At 49.0% G+C, this 15,178-nt stretch overlaps 1 protein-coding gene across 1 annotated transcript in view; it reads left to right on the top strand.

Annotated features, from left to right (window-relative positions):
• CUL3 (cullin 3) overlaps nucleotides 1-15,178 on the top strand; it is a 293,465-nt gene that overhangs the window by 127,155 nt on the left and 151,132 nt on the right. The gene's annotated exons all lie outside the window — the stretch shown is intronic.

The following is a 15,178-nucleotide window of genomic DNA, read 5'->3' as shown; positions in this document are numbered from 1 at the left end:
AGGTTAGGGCGCGTTGGGAAACACCCCCTAGGGTAGATAAGGCGCTCACACGCTTATCAAAACAAGTGGCGTTACCGTCTCCCGATACGGCCGCCCTTAAGGAACCAGCTGATAGAAGGCTGGAAAATATCCTAAAAGGTATATACACACATACTGGTGTTATACTGCGACCAGCAATCGCCTCAGCCTGGATGTGCAGTGCTGGAGTGGCTTGGTCGGATTCCCTGACTGAAAATATTGATACCCTGGATAGGGACAGTATATTATTAACTATAGAGCATTTAAAGGATGCATTACTATATATGCGAGATGCACAGAGGGATATTTGCACCCTGGCATCTAGAGTGAGTGCGATGTCCATTTCTGCCAGAAGAGCGTTATGGACGCGACAGTGGTCAGGTGATGCGGATTCCAAACGACATATGGAAGTATTGCCGTATAAAGGGGAGGAGTTATTTGGGGTCGGTCTATCGGACCTGGTGGCCACAGCAACGGCTGGAAAATCCACCTTTTTACCCCAGGTCACCTCTCAGCAGAAAAAGACACCGTCTTTTCAAACTCAGTCCTTTCGTTCCCATAAGGGCAAGCGGGCAAAAGGCCACTCATTTCTGCCCCGGGGCAGAGGAAGGGGAAAAAGACTGCACCAGGCAGCCTCTTCCCAGGAGCAGAAGCCCTCCCCCGCTTCTGCCAAGTCTTCAGCATGACGCTGGGGCCTTACAAGCGGACTCAGGCACGGTGGGGGGCCGTCTCAAGAATTTCAGCGCGCAGTGGGCTCACTCGCAAGTGGACCCCTGGATCCTGCAGGTAGTATCACAGGGGTACAAATTGGAATTCGAGACGTCTCCCCCTCGCCGGTTCCTGAAGTCTGTGCTCTACCAACGTCTCCTTCCGACAGGGAGGCGGTAGTGGAAGCTATTCACAAGCTGTATTCCCAGCAGGTGATGATCAAGGTACCCCTCCTACAACAGGGAAAGGGGTATTATTCCACGCTGTTTGTGGTACCGAAGCCGGACGGCTCGGTGAGACCAATTTTAAATCTAAAATCCTTGAACACTTACATATAAAGGTTCAAATTCAAGATGGAGTCACTCAGAGCAGTGATAGCGAACCTGGAAGAAGGGGACTATATGGTGTCTCTGGACATCAAAGATGCTTATCTCCATGTCCCAATCTACCCTTCTCACCAAGGGTACCTCAGGTTTGTGGTACAAAACTGTCATTATCAGTTTCAGACGCTGCCGTTTGGATTGTCCACGGCACCACGGGTCTTTACCAAGGTAATGGCCGAAATGATGATTCTTCTTCGAAGAAAAGGCGTCTTAATTATCCCTTACTTGGACGATCTCCTGATAAGGGCAAGGTCCAGAGAACAGTTAGAGGTCGGAGTAGCACTATCTCAGGTAGTGCTACGTCAGCACGGGTGGATAAATATCCCAAAATCACAGCTGATTCCAACAACACGTCTACTGTTCCGGGGGACTATTCTGGACACAGTCCAGAAAAAGGTGTTTCTCCCGGAGGAGAAGGCCAGGGAGTTTTCCGAGCTAGTCAGGAAACTCCTAAAACCAGGCCAAGTGTCAGTGCATCAATGCACGAGAGTCCTGGGAAAAATGGTGGCTTCTTACGAAGCGATTCCATTCGGAAGATTCCATGCAAGAACTTTTCAGTGGGATCTGCTGGACAAATGGTCCGGATCGCATCTTCAGATGCATCAGCGGATAACCCTATCTCCAAGGACAAGGGTGTCTCTCCTGTGGTGGTTACAGAGTGCTCATCTTCTAGAGGGCCGCAGATTCGGCATTCAGGATTGGATGCTGGTGACCACCGATGCCAGCCTGAGAGGCTGGGGAGCAGTCACACAGGGAAGAAATTTCCAAGGCTTGTGGTCAAGCATGGAAACGTCTCTTCACATAAATATCCTGGAACTAAGGGCCATTTACAATGCCCTAAGTCAAGCAAGGCCTCTGCTTCAGGGTCAGTCGGTATTGATCCAATCGGACAACATCACGGCAGTCGCCCACGTCAACAGACAGGGCGGCACAAGAAGCAGGAGGGCAATGGCAGAAGCTGCAAGGATTCTTCGCTGGGCGTAAAATCATGTGGTGGCACTGTCAGCAGTATTCATTCCGGGAGTGGACAACTGGGAAGCAGACTTCCTCAGCAGACACGACCTCCACCCGGGGGAGTGGGGACTTCACCCAGAAGTCTTTCAAGTGATTGTAAACCGTTGGGAAAAACCAAAGGTGGACATGATGGCGTCCCGTCTCAACAAAAAACTGGACAGATATTGCGCCAGGTCAAGGGACCCTCAGGCAATAGCGGTGGACGCTCTGGTAACACCGTGGGTGTACCAGTCGGTGTATGTGTTCCCTCCTCTGCCTCTCATTCCAAAAGTACTGAGAATCATAAGACGGCATGGCGGTTGAACGCCGGATCCTGATGGAAAAAGGCATTCCAGATGAAGTCATCCCTACCCTGATCAAAGCCAGGAAGGATGTAACTGCGAAACATTATCACCGCATTTGGCGAAAATATGTTTCCTGGTGTGAGGCTAAGAAGGCCCCCACAGAGTAATTTCAACTGGGTCGTTTCCTGCATTTCCTGCAAGCAGGACTGTCTATGGGCCTAAAATTAGGATCCATTAAGGTTCAAATTTCGGCCCTGTCGATCTTCTTCCAGAAAGAACTGGCTTCATTGCCTGAAGTTCAGACGTTTGTCAAGGGGGTACTGCATATACAACCTCCTTTTGTGCCACCAGTGGCACCTTGGGATCTCAATGTAGTTTTAGGGTTCCTAAAATCACATTGGTTTGAACCACTCACCACTGTGGAATTAAAATATCTCACATGGAAGGTGGTCATGCTGTTAGCTCTGGCGTCAGCCAGGCGTGTCTCAGAAATGGCGGCTTTGTCATATAAAAGCCCTTACCTAATTTTTCATTCAGACAGGGCAGAATTGAGGACTCGTCCTCAATTTCTCCCTAAGGTGGTTTCAGCGTTTCACATAAACCAACCTATTGTGGTGCCTGCGGCTACTAGGGACTTGGAGGACTCCAAGTTGTTGGACGTAGTCAGGGCCCTGAAAATATGTTTCCAGGACGGCTGGAGTCAGAAAATCTGACTCGCTGTTTATCCTGTATGCACCCAACAAGCTGGGTGCTCCTGCTTCTAAGCAGACGATTGCTCGTTGGATTTGTAGTACAATTCAGCTTGCACATTCTGTGGCCGGACTGCCACAGCCAAAATCTGTTAAAGCCCATTCCACAAGAAAAGTGGGCTCATCTTGGGCGGCTGCCCGAGGGGTCTCGGCTTTACAACTTTGCCGAGCAGCTACTTGGTCAGGGGCAAACACGTTTGCAAAATTTTACAAATTCGATACCCTGGCTGAGGAGGACCTGGAGTTCTCTCATTCGGTGCTGCAGAGTCATCCGCACTCTCCCGCCCGTTTGGGAGCTTTGGTATAATCCCCATGGTCCTTACGGAAGTCCCAGCATCCACTAGGACGTCAGAGAAAATAAGAATTTACTTACCGATAATTCTATTTCTCATAGTCCGTAGTGGATGCTGGGCGCCCATCCCAAGTGCGGATTGTCTGCAATACTTGTATATAGTTATTGTTACAAAAAAATCGGGTTGTTTATTGTTGTGAGCCATCTTTTCAGAGGCTCCTACGTTTATCATACTGTTAACTGGGTTCAGATCACAGGTTGTACAGTGTGATTGGTGTGGCTGGTATGAGTCTTACCCGGGATTCAAAATCCTTCCTTATTATGTACGCTCGTCCGGGCACAGTATCCTAACTGAGGCTTGGAGGAGGGTCATAGGGGGAGGAGCCAGTGCACACCAGCTAGTCTAAAGCTTTTACTTTTTGTGCCCAGTCTCCTGCGGAGCCGCTATTCCCCATGGTCCTTACGGAAGTCCCAGCATCCACTACGGACTATGAGAAATAGAATTATCGGTAAGTAAATTCTTATTTTTTTTTTTAAAGGCAAAATGCGCCCTGACGCTTTAGCGGCGCCCAGTTATCTGATTTATTAGAATAGCTAGTACATGGGTCTCCGGTCTGTAGGTCGACCACACTTAAGTCGACATGAAAAAAAGTCAATATGGGTTTTTCACTTTTTTCTTTTTCTTTCCTCTAACGTCCTAGAGGATGCTGGGGACTCCGTAAGGACCATGGGGAATAGACGTGCTCCGCTCCGCAGGAGACATGTGCACTTTAAGAAAGACTTTTGATTCTGGGTGTGCACTGGCTCCTCCCTCTATACCCCTCCTCCAGACCTCAGTTTTAGACTGTGCCCAGAGGAAGATAGGTGCACTGCAGGGAGCTCTCCTGAGTTCCTTGCTAAGAAAGCATTTTTGTTAGGATTTTTTCTTATCAGGAAGCACTGCTGGCAACAGGCTCCCTGCATCGAGGGACTGAGGACAGAGGAGCAGACCTACTTAAATGATAGGCTCTGCTTCTCGGCTACTGGACACCATTAGCTCCAGAGGGAGTAGAACACAGGTTTGTCCTGGGCGTTCATCCCAGAGCTGCGCCGCCGTTCTCCTCACAGAGCCGGAAGAAAGAAGACGTCTAAGGCGGCAGAAGCCTTCGGGTGCTTCATTGAGGTAACGCACAGCACGGCAGCTGTGCGCCATTGCTCCATTACACCTCACACACTCCGGTCACTGTAAGGGTGCAGGGCGCAGGGGTGGCGCCCTGGGCAGCAATAAATACCTCTCCTACGGCAAAATAACCTATATACATGTACAGGTGGGCACTGTACATGTATATAAAAAGCCCCCGCCATATTTTACAAACTTTGAGCGGGACAGAAGCCCGCCGCCGAGGGGGCGGGGCTTCTCCCTCAGCACTCACCAGCGCCATTTTTTTCTTCACAGCACCGCTGAGAGGAAGCTTCCCAGACTCTACCCTGCTTGACACACGGTGACAGAAGGGTTTTAAAGTAGAGGGGGGCACATAATTGGCAAATATATTTACTACAGCGCTACTGGGTAAACATTCTGTGTTCTTCGCCTGGGTCATATAGCGCTGGGGTGTGTGCTGGCATACTCTCTCTCTGTCTCTCCAAAGGGCCTACGGGGGATCCTGTCTTCAGAAAAGAGATTCCCTGTGTGTGTCGGTACGCGCGTGTCGACATGTTTGACGATGAAGGCTCGTCTAAGGAGGAGGGGGAGGTGCATGAATGTCGGGTCGCAGTCGGCACCGCCGACACCGGACTGGGTGGATATGTGGAATGTCTTGAATGTAAATGTATTGCATAAGAGATTAGACAAGCCTGAGGCTAGGGATCCCAGATCACTGACACAGATACCGACACAGATTCAGATTCTAGTGTCGACTATGAGGATGCAAAATTACAGCCAAAAGTGGCTAAAGGTATTCGTTGCATGATTGTTGCGATTAAAGAGGTTTTGCATATCACTGAGGAACCCCCTGTCCCAGACACGAGGGTGCACATGTATAAAGAGAAAAAAACCTGAGGTCACTTTTCCGTCCTCATTTGAGCTAAGCGAATTGTGCGAAAAGGCTTGGGAATCTCCAGACAGGAGATTACAAGTTCCCAAAAGGATTCTTATGGCGTATCCCTTCCCACAAAAGGATAGGATACGATGGGAATCTTCGCCTAAAGTAGACAAGGCGTTGACACGCTTATCCAAGAAGGTGGCACTGCCTTCCCAGGATACGGCTACCCTCAAAGATCCTGCTGATCGTAAGCAGGAAGTTACCATGAAGTACATTTACACACATTCTGGTACTATTGTTAGACCGGCGATGGCATCGGCCTGGGTTTGTAGTGCTGTCACAGCATGGACAGATTCCTTATCTAATGAGATTGATGCCCTAGATAAGGATACCATTCTAATGACCCTAGCGCATATCAAGGATGCGGCATTATATATGAGGGATGCACAAAGAGAAATTTGTTTACTGAGCTCCAGAATAAATGTTATGTATGTTTCTGCTAGGCGACATTTGTGGACTTGACAGTGGACGGAGGATGCCGACTCAAAGCGGCATATGGAGTCGTTGCCGTACAAGGGGGAGGAGTTGTTTGGAGAAGGCCTCTCGGACCTGGTCTCTACTGCTACAGCTGGTAAATCGAATTTTTTACCTTATGTTCCCCCGCAGCATACTAAGAAGGAGCCTCATTATCAAATGCAGTCCTTTCGTTCAAATAAAAGCAAGAAGGTACGGGGATCGTCCTTTCTTACCAGAGGTAAAGGCAAGGGAAAAAAGCTGCACACAGCTAGTTCCCAGGACCAGAAGTCCTCCCCTCCGTCTGCAAAATCCACCGCATGACGCTGGGGCTCCCCTGACGGAGTCGGCTCAGGTGGGGGCACGTCTTCGAATTTTCAGCCACGCCTGGGTTCACTCACAGGTGGATCCCTGGGCAATAGAGATTGTTTCTCAGGGATACAGGCTGGTATTCGAAGAGATGCCTCCTAGCCGGTTTTTTAAATCTGCTCTGCCGGCTTCTCCGTCAGAGAGAGAGTTGGTGTTATCTGCAATTCAAAAATTGTATCTTCAGCAGGTGATAGTCAAGGTTCCTCTTCTCCAGCAAGGAAAGGAGTATTACTCAACCCTGTTTGTGGTCCTGAAACCGGACGGTTCGGTCAGACCCATTTTGAATCTAAAATCCCTGAACCTGTACTTAAAAAAAAAAAAAAAGTTCAAGATGGAATCGCTCAGAGCGGTCATCGCCAGCCTGGAGGGGGGGATTGGATGTTTCCCTGGACATAAAGGATGCATACCTTCATGTTCCGATTTTTCCTCCTCACCAGGCGTTCCTGAGATTTGCGGTACAGGACTGTCATTACCAATTTCAGACGTTGCCGTTTGGGCTTTCCATGGCCCCGAGGATTTTCACCAAGATAATGGCGGAAAAATGATGGTGCTCCTGCGCAAGCAGGGTGTCACAATTATCCCATACTTGGACGATCTCCTCATAAAGGCAAGATCCCGAGAGAAGTTACTGAACAGCGTGTCACTGTCTGTGAGAACGTTGCAGCAGCACGGCTGGATTCTCAATATTCCGAAGTCCCAGCTGGTTCCTACAACGCGTCTGACCTTTTTGGGCCTGATTCTGGACACAGAACAGAAAAAGGTTTTTCTTCCGATGGAAAAGGCTCAGGAGCTCATGACTCTGGTCAAGGACCTGTTGAAGCCAAAAAAGGTTTCAGTGCATCACTGTACTCGAGTCCTGGGGAAGATGGTGGCATCCTACGAGGCCATTCCCTTCGGCAGGTTCCATGCGAGGACTTTTCAAGAGGACCTACTGGACAAGTGGTCCGGGTCTCATCTACAGATGTATCAAAAGATCACCTTGTCTCCCAGAGCCAGGGTGTCTCTCCTGTGGTGGCTACACAGTGCTCACCTCTTAGAGGGTCGCAGATTCGGCATTCAGGATTGGATCCTGGTGACCACGGACGCAAGCCTCCGAGGTTGGGGTGCAGTCACTCTGGGAAGAAATTTTCAAGGTCTCTGGTCAAGTCAAGAGACTTGTCTCCACATCAATGTCCTGAAGTTCAGGACCATATACAACGCCCTACGTCAAGCGGAGGCATTACTTCGGGACAAACCTGTTCTGATTCAGTCGGACAATGTCACGGCAGTGGCTCATGTAAACCGCCAAGGCGGCACAAGGAGCAGAGTGGCCATGACAGAGGCCACCAGGATTCTTCGCTGGGCGGAAGGTCATGTAAGCGCACTGTCAGCAGTGTTCATCCCGGGGGTGGACAACTGGGAAGCGGACTTCCTCAGCAGACACGACCTGCATCCGGGAGAGTGGGGACTTCATCAGGATGTCTTCGCACAGGTCGCGGGTTGGTGGGGACTGCCTCAGATAGACATAATGGCGTCCCGGCTCAACAAGAAGCTAAAGAGGTATTGTGCCAGGTCAAGAGACCCTCAGGCGGTAGCGGTAGACGCTTTGGTGACACCATGGGTGTTCAGATCGGTCTATGTGTTCCCTCCTCTGCCTCTCATACCCAAGGTGTAGAGAATAATAAGACAAAGAAGGGTGAAAACAATCCTCATTGTTCCAGATTGGCCACGAAGGACTTGGTATCCAGATCTGCAAGAGTTGCTCACAGAAGATCCGTGGCCTCTTCCTCTAAGGCAGGACCTGCTGCAGCAGGGGCCCTGTCTGTTCCAAGACTTACCGCGGCTGTGTTTGACGGCATGGCGGTTGAATGCCGGATCCTAGCAGAAAGAGGTATTCCGGAGGAAGCCATTCCTACCCTGATCAAGGCTAGGAAGGACGTGACATTGAAACATTATCACCGTATATGGCGAAAATATGTTTCTTGGTGTGAGGCCAGGACTGCTCCTACGGAGGAGTTTAATTTTGGTTCGTCTGCTTCACTTCCTTCAAACAGGAGTGAATTTGGGCCTAAAATTAGGGTCCATAAAGGTTCAAATTTCGGCCTTAAACATTTTCTTTCAAAAAGAATTGGCTTCTCTTCCTAAAGTACAGACATTTGTGAAGGGAGTGCTGCATATTCAGCCTCCTTTTGTACCTCCGGTGGCGCCTTGGGATCTTAACGTGGTATTAAGTTTCCTTAAGTCACATTGGTTTGAACCATTCAAAACGGTGGATTTAAAATATCTCACTTGGAAGGTGATCATGTTGCTAGCCTTGGCTTCGGCTAGGCAAGTCTCGGAATTGGCAGCTTTATCACATAAAAGCCCCTACCTGGTTTTTCACGTGGATAGGGCAGAGTTGAGGACGCGTCCTCAGTTTCTTCCAAAAGTGGTCTCATCTTTTCATATGCAACAAACCTATTGTCGTGCCTCTGGCTACAAGGGACATTGAGGATTCTGAGTCCCTGGATGTGGTCAGGGCTTAGAAGATTTATGTGACCAGAACAGCTAGGATCAGGAAGACTGAAGCTCTGTTTGTTCTGTATGCAGCCGACAACGTTGGCGCTCCTGCTTCAAAGGAGACTATTGCTCGCTGGATCTGTAACACGATTCAGCGGGCACATTCTACGGCAGGATTGCCATTGCCTAAATCTGTTAAGGCCCATTCCACTAGGAAGGTGGGCTCTTCTTGGGCGGCTGCCCGAGGGGTCTCGGCACTACAACTATGTAGTCCGTAGAGGATGCTGGGCGCCCGTCCCAAGTGCGGACTACTTCTGCAAGACTTGTATATAGTTATTGCTTACATAAGGGTTATGTTATAGTTTCATCGGTTTGAACCGAGACTATGTTGTTCATGCTGTTAACTGGATAGTTTATCACAGGTTATACGGTATGATTGGTGTGGCTGGTATGAATCTTGCCCTTGGATTAACTAAAATCCTTTCCTCGTACTGTCCGTCTCCTCTGGGCACAGTTTCCCTAACTGAGGTCTGGAGGAGGGGCATAGAGGGAGGAGCCAGTGCAAACCCAGAATCCAAAGTCTTTCTTAAAGTGCCCCATCTCCTGCGGAGCCAGTTTATTCCCCATGGTCCTTACGGAGTCCCCAGCATCATCTACGGACTACGAGAAATGGATTTACCGGTAAGTAAAATCTTATTTTAATAGTATATTTTTATCAATTAACAAAATGCAAAATGAATGAACAGCAGAGAAATCTTAAATCAATATTTGGTGCGACCACCCTTTGCCTTTTAAATAGCATCAATTCTTCAAGGTACTCTTGCACACAGTCATGGGTTTTATAGGATTATAGTCAGGTTTATGATTAACCAATCATACCAAATAGATAATGGTGACCATCATTTTCATATGTAGGTTGAAACAGTCATTAACTGAAACAGCTATGTGAGAGACTTTAAAACTGGGTGAGGAACAGCCAAACTCTGTTACAAAAGTGAGGTTGTAGAAGACCATTTCATGTCACAGGTTATACACAAATAGCAAGACTAAACACAACAAGACACAAGGTAGTTATACTGTATCAGCAAGGTCTCTCCCAGGCAAAAAGGAATGTGTTCTAAATGTTTGGGATGATGCCAGTAGCCCTAATCCCCCCCCCCCCTCCCCCCCCCAATCCCTGAATCCTCCTCCTTTTTGTTTTTTTTACTGTTCAGTTTTATAAGCACTTTTACATTGCAAGATGGATTTAAAGTTTTACTTGTGTTATCAGTGTTGCTATTCAAGGTTTTTGGGTACACAATATTTTTTGTCTTCCCACCTCCATATCAAGTCAGTTCAGGTGATTGAATCATGGTTATTTCTGTCAATTCTTAGTTACTGAAGTTTTCGTCCACATCCATCCAGTGAAGGGCTCAGAACAGGCTACCTTGGGTCAACGTTCTGCTCAGTGTACACAGAGAGATCCTGCTGGGACCCTAACTCCCCTAAAACCTGGTCAGGATCAAACTGGACCACTTAGCATTGGTTTCATCCCAGTCGGTGCAGGGGTATCCGAATGCCTAAGCGGACAAACAGACTAATGGATTTTTGTATTTAAGATAGGACAATCACTAAGAAGTATTAAAGCTTTGCCTATGAATGCTCTAAAAATAAAATCCCCAATCTGATTGTGACATTGGCATGATTGGGAAATTTTGTATGTTAAATAGCTACGTCGCAATGAAAGCATGACACGGATATTGGCCATTCGAACTAGTATTTCCAGTATGGCTTAGTGGGAAGAAAGGGAGGTGGAATATCAGTTTATGTGAAGGAAAATATAAATGCTACTTAAATACAAATTATTAATGGGAAAAATTTGACTCGCTCTTAAGTAATCTGAGAACAAAGGAAAAGGTGGTTCTTCGTAGTGGTAAGACCTACATCTAAAGCTGGGTACAAACTAGATGTTTCTCTAACGTCCTAGAGGATGCTGGGGACTCCGTAAGGACCATGGGGAGAGACGGGCTCCGCAGGAGACATGGGCACTTTAAGAAAGAATTTAGTTCCTGGTGTGCACTGGCTCCTCCCTCTCTGCCCCTCCTCCAGACCTCAGTTTGATTCTATGCCCAGAGGAGCTGGGTGCTTTTCAGTGAGCTCTCCTGAGTTTGCTGATAGAAAGTTTTTTTGTTAGGTTTTTTATTTTCAGGGAGCTCTGCTGGCAACAGACTCCCTGCATCGTGGGACTGAGGGGAGAGAAGCAGCCCTACTCTCTGAAGCTAGGTCCTGCTTCTTAGGGTACTGGACACCATTAGCTCCAGAGGGATCGGTACGCAGGATCTCACCCTCGCCGTCCGTCCCAGAGCCGCGCCGCCGCCCCCCTCGCAGAGCGGGAAGACTGAAGCCGGGTGAGTATGAGAAGCAAGAAGACTTCACAGGCGGCAGAAGACTTTGTGATCTTCACTGGAGGTAACGCACAGCACTGCAGCTGTGCGCCATTGCTCCACACAACTACACATACTCTGGTCACTGTTAGGGAGCAGGGGGGGGCGCCCTGGGCAGCATTTGGGACCTCATTCTGGCAAATGAACACATATATACAGCTGGGCACTGTATATATGTAGGAGCCCCCGCCAAAGAAATAAAATGTAAGCGGGACAGAAGCCCGCCGCTGAGGGGGCGGAGCTTCTTCCTCAGCACTCACCAGCGCCATTTTTTCTCCACAGCACGCTGAGAGGAAGCTCCCCAGGCTCTCCCCTGCTGATACACAGTAGAAGAGGGTCGAAAAGAGAGGGGGGGGGCACATAATTAGGCGCAAAAAAAGGTATATAAACAGCAGCTACTGGGTTAACATTAAGTTACTGTGTTATTCCTGGGTTATATAGCGCTGGGGTGTGTGCTGGCATACTCTCTCTCTGTCTCTCCAAAGGGCCTCGTGGGGGAACGGTCTTCAGAAAGAACATTCCCTGTGTGTGTGGTGTGTCGGTACGCTTGTGTCGACATGTCTGATGTGGAAGGCTATGTGGGAGAGGAGCGGGAGCAAATGAATGTGGTGTCTCCGCCGACGGCGCCGACACCTGATTGGATGGATATGTGGAAGGTTTTAAATGATGATGTAAATTCCTTGCATAAAAGATAGACAAGGCTGATGCATTGGAACAGGCAGGGTCTCAACCCTTGCCTGATCCTATGTCGCAGGGACCGTCGGGGTCTCATAAGCGCCCACTATCCCAAATTGTTGACACAGATACCGACATGGATTCTGACTCCAGTGTAAGTTTTGCACATCTCAGAGGAAACCCCTGTCCCTGAAACAAGGGTTTATATGTATAAGGGAAAGAAACCTAAGGTAACTTCCCCCCCCCTCACACGAACTGAATGAGTTATGTGAAAAAGCTTGGGAATCTCCAGATAAAAATCTGCAGATTTGCAAATGGATTCTCATGGCGTATCCTTTCCCGCCAACGGACAGGTTACGCTGGGAATCCTCCCCGAGGGTGGACAAAGATTTAACACGCTTATCCAAAAAGGTAGCCCTGCCGTCCCAGGATACGGCTACCCTCAAGGATGCTGCTGATCGCAAACAGGAGGGTACCCTGAAGTCCATTTATACACATTCAGGTACCTTGCTCAGACCGGCAATCGCGTCGGCCTGGGTGTGTAGTGCAGTAGCGGCATGGACTGATACCTTATCAGAGGAGTTTGATACCCTAGATATGGATACTGTTTTATTGACCCTGGGGCATATTAAAGACGCTGTCCTTTATATGAGAGATGCTCAAAGAGACATTAGTCTGCTGGGTTCTAGAATAAACGCTATGTCGATTTCTGCCAGAAGGGTCCTGTGGACTCGACAATGGACAGGTGATGCCGACTCTAAACGACATATATGGAGGTTTTGCATTACAGGGGTGAGGAATTGTTCGGTGAAGGTCTCTCGGACCTGGTCTCCACAGCTACGGCTGGAAAGTCAAATTTTTTGCCTTATGTTCCCTCACAGCCTAAGAGAGCACCGCATTATCAAATGCAGTGCTTTCGTTCACAAAGAAACAAAGTCCGAGGTGCGTCCTTTCTTGCCAGAGGGAGGGGCAGAGGAAAGAAGCTGCACAATACAGCTAGTTCCCAGGAACAGAAGTCCTCCCCGGCCTCTGCAAAATCCACCACATGACGCTGGGGCTCCACTGGCGGAGTCGGGGCCAGTGGGGGCGCGTCTTTGGAATTTCAGCCACATGTGGGTTCACTCCCAGGTGGATCCCTGGGCAATAGAAATTGTGTCTCAGTGTTACAAGCTGGAATTCGAAGAGGTGCCTCCTCGCCGGTTTTTCAAATCGGCCCTAGCGTCTTCCCCCCTAGAGAGGGAGATAGTGTTTAAATGCAGTACAAAAATTGTATCTTCAGCAGGTGGTGGTCGAGGTTCCCCTCCTTCAACAGGGAAGGGGTTATTATTCGACCATGTTTGTGGTTCCGAAACCGGACGGTTCGGTCAGACCCATATTGAATTTAAAATCTCTGAACCTATACTTGAAGAGGTTCAAGTTCAAGATGGAATCGCTAAAAGCGGTAATCGCCAGCCTGGAAGGGGGGGATTTTATGGTGTCACTGGACATAAAGGATGCGTACCTTCATGTCCCCATTTATCCACCTCATCAGGCGTACCTAAGATTTGCGGTACAGGACTGTCATTACCAATTTCAGACGTTGCCGTTTGGTCTCCCAATGGCTCCGAGGATTTTCACCAAGGTAATGGCGGAAATGATGGTGCTCCTGCGCAAGCAAGGTGTCACAATTATCCTGTACTTGGACGATCTCCTCATAAAAGCGAGATCAGGAGAGCAGTTGCTGAACAGCGTATCTTTCACTGAAAGTGTTACAACAACACGGCTGGATTCTCAATATCCCAAAGTCGCAGTTGGTTCCTACGACTCGACTGCCTTTCTTGGGCATGATTCTGGACACGACCCAGAAAAGGGTTTATCTTCCGATAGAAAAAGCCCAGGAACTTATGACTCTGGTCAGGAACCTTTTGAAATCAAGACAAGTGTCCGTGCATCACTGCACTCGAGTCCTGGGAAAGATGGTGGCCTCATACGAGACCATTCCCTTTGGCAGGTTCCATGCGAGGACTTTCCAATGGGATCTGTTGGACAAGTGGTCCGGATCACATCTACAGATGCATCGGTTGATCACCCTGTCCCCCACAGCCAGGGTATCGCTCCTGTGGTGGCTGCAGAGTGCTCACCTTCTCGAGGGCCGCAGATTCGGCATTCAGGATTGGATCCTGGTGACCACGGACGCAAGCCTCCGAGGTTGGGGAGCAGTCACACAGGGAAGAAATTTCCAGGGTCTTTGGTCAAGTTTAGAGACTTGTCTGCACATCAACATCCTGGAACTAAGGGCCATATACAACGCCCTACGTCAAGCGGAGGCCTTACTTCGCGACCAACCAGTTCTGATCCAGTCAGACAACATCACCGCAGTGGCTCATGTAAACCGCCAAGGCGGCACAAGGAGCAGAGCGGCAATGGCGGAAGCTACCAGGATTCTTCGCTGGGCGGAGTATCATGTAAGCGCACTGTCAGCAGTGTTCATTCCGGGAGTGGACAACTGGGAAGCAGACTTCCTCAGCAGACACGACCTCTTCACACAGATTGTGAGTCGGTGGGAACTGCCACAGATAGACATGATGGCGTCCCGCCTCAACAAAAAGCTACAGAGGTATTGCGCCAGTTCCAGAGACCCTCAGGCAGTAGCGGTAGACGCCCTCGTGACACCGTGGGTGTTCCGGTCCATCTATGTATTTCCTCCTCTTCCTCTCCTACCCAAGGTGTTGAGATTAGTAGGAAAAAAAGGAGTGAGAACAATCCTCGTTGTTCCAGATTGGCCACGACGGACCTGGTATCCAGATCTGCAGGAAATGCTCACGGAAGATCCATGGCCTCTTCCTCTAAGGCAGGATCTGTTGCAACAGGGACCCTGTCTGTTCCAAGACTAGCCGCGGCTGCGTTTGACGGCATGGCGGTTGAACGCCGGATCCTAGCGGAAAAAGTTATTCCGGTTGAGGTTATCCCTACGCTGATAAAGGCTAGGAAGGAAGTAACAGCAAAACATTATCACCGTATATGGCGAAGATATGTTTCTTGGTGTGAGGCCAGGGATGCTCCTACGGAAGAATTCCAACTGGGCCGTTTCCTTCACTTCCTACAAACTGGAGTGGATTTGGGCCTTAAATTAGGCTCCATTAAGGTCCAGATTTCGGCCCTATCCATTTTCTTTCAAAAAGAATTGGCTTCTCTCCCAGAAGTTCAGACTTTTGTTAAGGGAGTACTGCATATTCAGCCTCTGTTTGTGCCCCCGGTGGCGCCTTGGGACC

Source organism: Pseudophryne corroboree, chromosome 4 (assembly GCF_028390025.1).
Source record: "Pseudophryne corroboree isolate aPseCor3 chromosome 4, aPseCor3.hap2, whole genome shotgun sequence".
NCBI lineage: Eukaryota > Metazoa > Chordata > Amphibia > Anura > Myobatrachidae > Pseudophryne > Pseudophryne corroboree.
Note: the sequence above shows the minus strand (reverse complement) of the source record. Positions and strands in the feature narration are given on the sequence as shown.